At 38.4% G+C, this 11,026-nt stretch overlaps 1 pseudogene; it reads right to left on the bottom strand.

Moving 5' to 3' along the window:
- The window catches only part of LOC107296588, a 106,106-nt pseudogene that overhangs the window by 29,201 nt on the left and 65,879 nt on the right, over nucleotides 1-11,026 (bottom strand).

Below are 11,026 nucleotides of genomic sequence, written 5' to 3'. Positions count from 1 at the left end.
CAGAAAACAAACAACTGTTGCTATTTCAACAGCGGAAGCAGAGTTTATTGCTTTATCTGAATTGTGTTCTGAAGTAACATGGTATGTACAGTTGTTGCAAGATTTAAATATTAATGTAAAAGAATCTGTAAAGGTATTTGAAGACAATGCTGCCTGTATAAAAATGGCAACTGGTGACAGGGTGAAGAACAGAAGTAAAAATGTAGACATTAAGTACTGTAATGTCAGGGAAGCTGTAAAAGGAAAATTGATTAGTTTACACCATTGTTCTTCTGAGGATAATTTGGCAGACATGATGACTAAACCATTGGGTGGTGTTCACTATGGAGAATGTATTAAGTCAATAGGTCTGATGTCTCTTCCTGTCATGAAGGGAGGAGTGTTGGAATATTCATGAGCAGGAAGAGTCATGTGGTAACTCAGTCAGCCAATGTGAAGAAAGTGCTACTGAGTCTGTGCAAAAGGGTATTGAGTTGGAGCTGGATTTTGTTTGTTTCAGTTTCAGTCTCAGGTCTGTTTCTGCTGTAAGAAGTCTTCATTGTGCTATGTTGCTGTAAAGAAGAATGTATGGTATTGTAAATATTTTGATATGAATATAAAGAGTTTATTTGAATCAGCTAACTGCAGTCAACTGTGAGAGCTTCTGATTTATTTTTACCAACAGAGAAATTAAAATTCTCTAATAGTCTTCCTGTGGACGGTCCTTCTGGCGTCCTCGACAGACGGCGGCAATGTGACCTGACTTGCCACACGCCCGGCACGTTGCTGTATGGAAATGACATTCCGCGCGTTGATTGCGGCCTCCGCAACCCATGCACCTAAGGAACGGAACTGCCTTGTCAGCTGGCCTCGGTCCCTTCTCTAGGTGCCTCTGTAGCTTGTCAACTTTGTAGTCTGAGTCGGTGTCTTCCCTTCACTCGACGTCCTCATGGTGGACTGCTTTGGTGCTTGACGTGCTTTTGGAGGGCCGCAGCACTTTAACGGCCCCTCTGGCGGCTTCGTCCGCCATGACCTCCTTCAAGGCCTCCTGTAGTGAGTCTCCTTAGCGAAAAGTTTTTGTTGGAGCTCTCAATTCCGGAGGCCACAGACTAGACAGTCCCTTAGTCTCTCCTCCAAATCTGTGAAATTACAGAGTCGGGACGCTTGACGAAGAGCGGCGATGAATTCTGTGGCCGATTCACTGGGTTGTTGCTCCTGCTGCTCAAAAGCGTGCCTCCACGCTATTACGGATAATTTTGGTTCAAAATGGTCTCGGAGCCTTTTCTTCAAGTCCACGTAGGTGACGGACTCAAGCAGCGTCGGCGCGACCACAATGTCGAAGGTGGCGGGGCCGCACACGCAGAGGAGGGTCACGGCCTTCAGTCCATCTTCAGCGACCTGGGAATGGGGGAGCGAGGTAGTTTTCTACACGGGAAATGTAGGACGCCCATCGCTCCGGGTGGTTGACGTCGAACTCTTTGAGTTTCCCCACTTTCGCCATGGTGAGTTGCTTGTGTTTCTTGTTGCTCGCGTTGCCTTGTGCTGCTGGCTTCTGCGAAGGCCCTAGGATGGATCCTTAGGGCATGGTGGTCTCCAGTGTAGCTTGCTGTGCTGGCCTCACCCCCTAGTGACTTCAGACTCTTATGATGAAGCAGCACATCCCACCTTCGTTGCCACTGTTAAGTATTCGGTTCTTGAAGGCATTAAGCGAGACGAGTGTTGAAACAGCAACAAGTTTATTTAACTCTGAACAGAAGCAGCTCAAATAGCTGCTGTGCAGCTATTTATATGGTTAGCCTCCAGGCGGCAGCCAATAAGTTTAAAGTAACAGTTTCTCGCCCAGAACCTAATTACCAGCCTGCAGACAGCAAGTCTGGCTTAAGTAACAGCAGCTGTTACATAACAACAGAATCTAGGTCAGACATTCAAACAAGTGATTAGACATTAAGCAAGTGATTCAAAACAGTTTTGACCAATACATTACAGTGCTAGTTCAACGGAGTGTTGCCTTTCCCTTTTCTATATGCCAATTTCAACAAAAAACATCTTTAGGTGTGTTGGGTTTCAGTTCAACTTGATGAGCATACTTTGGGTCAGAGACTAACTGAAGATGGGGTAAAACTGAGAAGGGGAATTTTATCTATTCATTTTGTATAGAATAAATATATTGGCCTAATGTCTAAGGTTACCTACAAACAAATAGTTTTTCACTTATTGTAGGATAATACTCCCCTGAACTTTGCTTGCAGCTCCAGAACTACATAGCAACTCATGTCTGCCAATTCCCAACTTCAAGTGAGAATGGACACACATATTGCAATCAAATGTATTGTGTCCATTGTCTTCTAGAGTGAAAGTACAAATAGCATCAAATGCTATTGATTTTTAAGAAGACATCCATTTGGACAGTTCAAAATGAAACTTCAATTAACATCCAATAAATAGAATTTGTTAAATAATTGTTGAAGTTGCTGGTATAAATGACAATCAAATAATCATCTGCTGTTCAATACATACAATTAGTTTACAAGCTAATGTGGATGTCTTAAGCAATTAACAGTCTAAAAGCTAACACAGAGCTCCTAGGCTACAGTGGCTAATGTCACAGATTGTGGCTCCATGGTTTTAAGTGCAGTTTGTTCTCCTACTGAGAATATTGGGGGGGGGGGGGAATGGAACTGTACAGGCAAATGACTCTGTCCTGTTGGTACAGCTAGGTGACATAGTTTTAGGCAAGAAATCCATCTGAATTTGTGTTTATTTCTGAAGTTGTAACAAAAGTGAGGTCAGCCTTACCAGTAGGTCAGAGAGGAAAGCACAACTATATAAACTAATTCTATTTTATTATAAAACTGCATTAATAGAACTTTGCAAGTCTGAAAATACAATTTTTCCACCATCATTTAGGGAGGGTCCCTTCCGAGCCTCTTGCTCTGCCCACTGTGCAGTTTATCTGACCATTCCCTAGGCAGCATACCTTTGCCATATCTCTCAAGATCTTTTTACATTCCAAATACAGCTGTAACTAAGTAACTAATAATGATTGGCAGTCTCTTTGAATCTGAGAGCAAGATGCCAGGTCCTTCCAACTACTCCATATAGAGAGAAGACACTCTGTTGTTGCTGAGAAATTATCCAGCTGTCAGGATGTCACTGATACAAGGACAATCTTGTATCATATTATATTGATTATACTCTAGGCATGCTAGCTGTGCTTCATAGTTTATTTATTTTATTTATTTTTCATAATTTATATGCCGCCCTTCTCCCCACGGGACTCAGGGCGGCTCACAGCATATTAAAATAACACAATACAAACAACACACACAACATTTCCCCTATAAAAGCCAATTAAAACCGAATATTCGTAGCTGTGACATTATTAAAATCATTAAAAATTATCCCTATTTAAAATTCACCCTAGGTCAGTCCCGCTTGCTGAAAGAGCCATGTCTTGAGGGCGCGGCGGAAGGTTAGGAGATCCGGGATTGTCCGGATCTCGGGGGGTAGCTCGTTCCAGAGGGTGGGGGCACCCACAGAGAAGGCCCTCCCCCTGGGGGTCGCCANAGGTGACGAGGGCCTGAGTGACTGTGCGCAGAGCATCCCGGTCCAGAAAAGGGCGCAACTGGTAGATCAGGCGAACCTGATAAAATGCCCCCCTGGTCACGGCCGACAAATGGTCTTCCAGTGTCAGCCGCGGATCCAGGAGGACACCCAAGTTGCGAGCCCTCTCTGAGGGGGCCAAAGTTTCGCCCCCTATAGACAGTTACAGAATTACTAAAAATGATAGGTTAGGCTTTAGATCCAGAACTTAAACCATTTATAACTCCTTTGCACTTCTCACTAAACCTCCTGGCATCTATTGTTGTCAGATACTTCTTCTCAGTTCTCCTGTTCAAATAGCCCAACCAAACTCAGGTATGATTGTCCAGTTACCGACTGACCCCTGAATATATTAGACCATTTATCCACCAGTCTCATTCAAGGTTTACTAAGTCATGTATCCATCTCAGAAATTGGTTTCTGACAAATTCCAGAAAGGTGATACATGATCCCACACTAACAATACCATCATTGAATTTCCTTCTCATCAGTAAATAAGTAATAATGGAACAAAAAAGTTTGTTCTTCAGAAAAGATGCTGAAAAACAAAATAAAGTATTAAGAACTGATAAAAAGGTTAGATGCATCATTCTCCTTTAATTAAATGTTAGAATATTTGGAAAATGCAGAAAAATATATAAATCATTATCTGAAAGGTACAGTTCATGAATATTCTATATTGTATAGGAATGAAACATCTATATTAAAATTTGAAAGAGAATAAAGTGATTATATTAATCAGTCCTTTTTTCTCATTAGTTGTTCTCTGTTGTTCAGGTCTGGCCAAAACACAATAATATAACATTTGGGGGAAAATATGCAACCCAAAAGCCCAGCACTAGAGGCTAAGATGGAAAAGATCTCCACAGCTACCATGTATTTCCCCTTAGAGCTCAGGTATGCTGGGACAAAGGACAACCAAACACTGCAAAAAACTAACATGCTAAATGTGATGAACTTGGCTTCATTGAAAGTGTCAGGCAATTTCCTGGCAAGAAAAGCTGTAGTGAAGCTGATAAGAGCCAGGAAACCCATGTAGCCAAGGATACAATAAAATATGATCACAGAGCCTTCATTACATTGCAGGATAATTTCTTCAGTCACTGAGAACATATCAACATCTGGGAATGGGGGAGTGAAAATCAGCCACAGAGTACAAATGCCTGCTTGGATCAGGGAGCAGGAAACAATAATGCAATTAGTTAATTTTTCCCCACCCATTTCCTCATCCTGGATCCTGGTTTGGTAGCCATAAAAGCCAGAACCACTGTGATGATTTTTGCCAGAACAGAAGAAACAGCCACTGAGAAGACCATGCCAAAGGTTGTTTGTCTTAGGAGACAGGTAAATTTTCCTGGTTGACCAATGAATAGCAGTGCTGAAAGGAAGCAGAGCAGGAGGGCAATGAGGAGTGTATAGGTCAGGTCCCGGTTGTTGGCTACCACAATGGGAGTGTTGTGGTGCCTTATAAATGCTCCAAGCACAAGAACGGTAGTCAAAGAAAAAGAATGTGAAAGACAGGTTAAACTGATTCCTAATGGTTCTTTGTAGGTCAAGAAACTAATACTTTTGGGAATACAAAAACTGTGTTTCTTGTTTGGATAGTATTTGTCTTCGCATCTGGAACATTCTTTTCTATCTGAAAAAGAACAAATGATGTGATGCTTTTCTCATACATATTCTGTATATTTATCCAGAATGGCATAATAATAAAATTAATTTATGATTTTAAACATATAATCTTTATATTTGGTAATCTGTATAATATTAAGATTATCAAGATACATTTTTAATGTAATTGGCATACTAGTTTCATTTATTTTATTTAAAAGTATTTGATATTTATCATTGTTTTTTATCTACCTATCATTTGCCAAATAAAATAATTGCAGAATGAGAAATACAAATTTGATATGCAAAAGTGATAGAAGAGAGTTTATACCGCAAGAAAATTAATGGAAAATGAAGGAAATTGCTGGAAAGAGCAGTAACATAGTTATGTCACAAATTGCCACAGAAATGTGTTGCCTCACCTTTGGAAAATTTGAAAAAGAAATGGATGGAATGATAAGTGAAAAAAGTATAGTTGGGAACAAACACATCTAAGAGATGGCTGAACAAATGAGCTTGACAGAAAGTTAATGTATATCATAGAATGCAGTATGAAAAATGTATTGAAAAAGTATAAGGAATAATTAAGATTAATGTTGCGGGTCCTGTACCCCTAAGGAGATACATCTGGTGGGATGCAGAAAAAGGGCCTTCTCTTTTATGGCTCCCTCTCTTTGGAATATCATTCCTTCAGAAATTAGACTGGCCCCTATTTTTATACTCTTTCATAAGGCCCTGAACACTTGGTTTTGCCAGCTGTCCAGGGGAAGCCAGAGTCAAATGGCTTATTTGACTATGTGTTGTTGCTGGGGGGTGGGGGTTATTGTTTTTTATGTTTTTTTTTATGTGTTGTGTTTTTATTGCTTGTAAGCTGCCTAAAGTCACTGTGAGTGAGTAGTGTTTATGTTAACTAACTAACTAACTAACTAACTAACTAACTAGATAAATGAATGAATGAATGAATGAATGAATGAATGAATGAATGAATGAATGAATGAATGAATGAATGAAGTGCAGACTAATTTTGATGGAAGTAAAACATGGTTTGGGAAGTTGGAAAGTGTTCCAAACAAGAAAGCTCCAGCAGAGTGAATGGAATTAAAAATCAGTGATGGAATGATTTCAGATAAAACTGAGCTGAGGGAATTCTTGAAGAATGGTCTTGAATGTAATAAAACAGAAGTAAAATACATTTTGTGAAAATGTTAAAAAGTGATAAGGATGCAGATGTTGATATTAATGTTAACATTATTATTAAATGACTAGCTGTACCCGGCCACGCGTTGCTGTGGCTCAGTTTGGTTAAATGGAAAAGAAAGAATTGAATTGCATGTTCAATGGCAATTTCAAAGCGTCCAACAGATGGCGCTGTTTTTCAAAAAAGCATGTTTTTACCTGTCACAGGTGTGACATCTATATAATATAGGTATATAAAAACACGTGCGTATTTGAATGCAACGTTGTGTCAAAATTTCAAAGCAATCGGTGAAGAACTTTCGGAGATTTAAGATTTTGAACAAACGAACATTTACATTTTTATTTATATAGATTAAGTTAAAGGTGTGGGTTGCTTGTTTCTGTATCGTGTAACGTTGCATCTGTTACTGGCAATTTGAAAAACACTATTATTATTTAGCTATATGAGGGAAAAATAATAAAAGTGAAAGGAAAAATACAGGGAGATGTGAGGTGTGCCTGGGAAGTTATTTTGCAGAATTCTCATAAAATGGGGACTCTACTCATTCTGGTCCAAGCTTGGCGATAAGCCAGATCTTTAAGGCCTGCACTGTCCTGTGCCTCTCATATGGTGAGGAAAGATGGTTCCAAAGTTCCATCTGAAATTTCCACCCAAGCCTCATTCTCCTTAAGTGCCTGTTGCCTTGCCAGATTTTGATCACCAGGGAGAAGAGGTCACTTTACTCCCTGCCCTGTCCATCTTATAAGTTGCTGTTTCAGATCAGATATAACAGTATCTTCCCTTTCAGTCTTGTCTGCTGTCATTCAGAACATATACTGTATGTACCTCTCCCTGTGCTATGGAGAATAGGGAATCATAAACTTCATAATGGAAATTAGGGTGAGTAATGAGAGAGGAAGTATGGTACAATGTTTAACAGACACTGAGTACAAGGGAGAGGGAGCAGTCCATTACAGAAGAGACCCCATAGTCCAAGGGGGTGGGGGGAAGCACAACCAAGAAGCATAGAGTAATTACAGTAGGTATAAACTGATGTGGAGAATCATGTTGGTAGGCTTTCAAGATTTTATTTCTTTAACCTATTAATGATAAACATCAATTCAGAAATTCAAGTGGTTTTAGTCTTCTGAATCACATGGCCTCTAAGGGCTTGACAGTATGTGAACAAGAGGGTTTATCATAAGTTTATCAATTGAAAAGAAGTATATCATAAAAAGGTTGAAGAATGGAACACAATTGGAATTAAATTGTGGTTGCTAAATGTGGCAACAGCAGTGTGTGATTGAAGTGAAAATAAATGGGTGAAAATAAATGGATGTTTAGTGAAAGGTTTAGCATAATCCAGGGATTAAAACTGGTGTGGTTTATGTCTGTTTGGCTGTTTAAAAAATATAGTCTATTAGGAATGTTTGCACTGGTTTTTTTTTCAGGATACAAATTTATTTATTTAGGGTCCAAGATAAATATTTTTTAACATGACTATTCTACTGTAATTTTGTTTGAAAGTTGTTATACTTCAGATCTACTGGATTTCAGTTATTTTCATAATATTAATTCAGTATGATTGGAATTGTAGTCCAACAGATCACTCTAGAAGATGGGAAAAATGATATAAAGAGGGGTCAGGTATCAATACACAATTGCGGTGATGCTTCATAAATGGCTGGATGATAGCTCACAGTGTATAAATGAAGAGCTGGTAACTTAATTTAGTCATGATTATGATCATCACTGAAAATTAATGATCAATGTATAATTGAATATTCCTGAGAGCAGAAATGATTAATCTGAAGTTTCAGAAATATATTCTGCATATTATAGAGCTCATGCCATGTTGAATTTAATCAGAATTTATTCCTTTTTTTAGAAAAAAAATCAGGAGGTGATGAATATCTCTTACCATTCTCGGTTGAAACCCTCCCTTCTGGGCATAGGATACAGTCATAGCAGCAAAAGAGCTCTCCCTCCTTCACTTTTTTGCTGAAACCAGAATAACAGCTCTCACTGCAGATAGAGATGGGTATCACCTGGAAATTAAAGAGGAAAAGTGTATATCTGTAAGTTTTTTATTCCATTGACCACATTTGAAATGATGAGAACATGCCGTGGACATCATACCAGATTAGGGATAGGAGTAAACATTTGAAAAACATTTTTACATTGCATAAGTTCAGTGGAATATACTTGTTTTTAAATTAAACAACTACAATCATGAGTTGGGAAAAGCAAAAAAAACCTGGATTCCTAAGAATAAGTGTAGCATGAGCACAAGTGGGCTGGGAATGAGACATGATTGTCTTATTATTATATCGTGAAACATGATGCCCCACAAACTAACACCTAATTAATCGTTATGTCACATATCTGATAATGAGACTTTGAAGTTGCTTATATGAAAATAACTTTATATAAGAATTTACTATTGTCCAATAATATGAATTTACATATCAAACTGGAAAACACATGTAAATTCAGAACTAGGAACAATAAATAAACCCTACCTGGTTAAACCAGCTGTGCCATGTAATCATCTCATCATTAATGGTTAATATTTTATCTGGAGGAGCTGAATGATCCACACTCCCAACTTTCACATGAAGAAATGAATTGTTTGGGAAAGCAATCAAGTTGAGAATATCAAGTCCAGCTGCTACAATTCCATTCTGATCAAAGGACACTGGTTCCACAGCACCATTGTTAAAAGCAACATTTCTCAGAAAATAGTGGAACTAAATTGAAAGGAAAAATGCAAGTATTTGGAAAGACTAAATTGCCAGTCTCCATACTAATGATTAACACTCCCCTAACTTTCCCCTAAAATTTTGCTTAACAGAAAAAAACAGAGTGATTCTGACTTCTGGAGTTGGAGAATCATAAAGACTTATAAAAACAGATATATTTCTAAGTAAGAATCATGGGAGTTGGAAAATAAAACTTTCTAAAGTTATAATTATGAGTTAACTAACATAGGAAGAGTCCTAAAATACATCAGTAGACAATAGTCATATAGTAATCAATACTTAAAGAAAATATATAAAGAAGTTCAGCATTCTGATGGAAGCATAATTTTATTTTTCAATTCTGAAGCAGGGGACATCAGTCAAAATAGAATACGGTTCCCATCACTCATAGTATTATGCCTAATGAGGATATTACCTGCCAAAAATCTTGATTATGAATCTTCCTTCCTACTCTACCTATCATTGATCTCGCAGTATTTCTAGAGGAGGACAGAGCATGAGCATGAGCTATGGCATGAATAGCATTGTAGAGTTCCAGGAAGGCTCTCCAAATTCTCTTTACCATTGCAAATATTCTCCTTTATATCACTCATAGTGATATCTGGGAATACACAGTCAAAGGCTTCTTGCCAGAACTGTCTGATAAACGTACCTTTATTTGTGCTGAAGGGATTTTGTTTCTCAGCAAATGATCTAAAGTCTGCATTTGCTTTATTCTCCATGATAGTATCATAGATTTTTGCCCCCTGCTGAAGCATGCCATCAATTCTACTGAAATCAGTTACTTTGGGGAATCAGCGAATGAAAGAAACACAAACCCCATTTTGGGAAAGAAGAGGAATTATCATTTCTACAAATTTTTCTCCCTGGTCATTGTCCATGATAAGAATTCCAATCCATATCCAATTAAAATGCAGGAGCAGTGAGAGAATCCCTTTATGCTGAAGAGGTTCTGGGGGAACCATCTGATAAAATGAAAGCCCTGGGATTTTATCATTCATTATTGGAGCAGAGCCATAAATGAGCTAGAGAAAAGAAAAGGAGGTAAGAGCAACATCTAGAGAACATTTTCAAGTGTTCAAAACTATCAACATACAGTATATTGAATTAATAATCCTTATACCAACTCTTTTACAGAGTCTTGCCTGCCTTGTTGAGATGAAAATTCCCTGAATTCCTATTCTTGGAATTTGTAGTTGTGGAAGGTGTTGGAAGGCTGTTGATTGCCACTCAGTGATGCTCCAGATCTGGAGGAATTATTGATAAGAATATATCTAAAACCCAGCAGTAGATTCATAGGTGATGGATAATTCCTGTTTCATATTTTCAAAATATCAAAAGAGGATGTATAATCTTGTTTGTACACATGCACAGGTATACCTGGGAGGTTTTTCTACATGCAGAGATGGACAAAGGGATTTGTATGTTGATGTAAATTTTTAAAATGGTATATTTCTATAGTTGATAGTGAATCAAAACAATTACTTCAGGTTAGAGAAGTTCCGTTTTTTGTGATATCTTTTGCTATATAAGAACAAAAATTTTAATTTCATAAGGAATCATGAAATTAAAAGCATGAAAAAAAATCTCTGCCATACATCAAAAACATTTAAGAATCAATAAAAAAGTTTACTAAAATCTTCTGGCATCTGTAGCGCACAAGATAACAACATATTTTTAAAACCTTCTATGCCAGGTGTTGTGTCCTGAGCCTGCATCTTGCAGGCTCGGGACGTTGCAAGAGTCCCGGGCATTTGCAGAAGCTGCCCGGGACCAGACTGAGCGGCGCCGGCCTTGTGCGCATGCGCAAGGCGGGAAAAGCCCGCCTCATGATTGGTTGAACTTGCCCGGGGATCAGAGGGTATAAATAGAGGCCTGCGTGCCTCTGCTCTGG

The sequence above is a fragment of the Protobothrops mucrosquamatus genome, unplaced genomic scaffold (assembly GCF_001527695.2).
Source record: "Protobothrops mucrosquamatus isolate PMUCROS unplaced genomic scaffold, P.Mucros_1.0 scaffold2881, whole genome shotgun sequence".
NCBI classification, from domain to species: domain Eukaryota; kingdom Metazoa; phylum Chordata; class Lepidosauria; order Squamata; family Viperidae; genus Protobothrops; species Protobothrops mucrosquamatus.
This window is presented reverse-complemented; position numbering and strand designations above follow the sequence as displayed.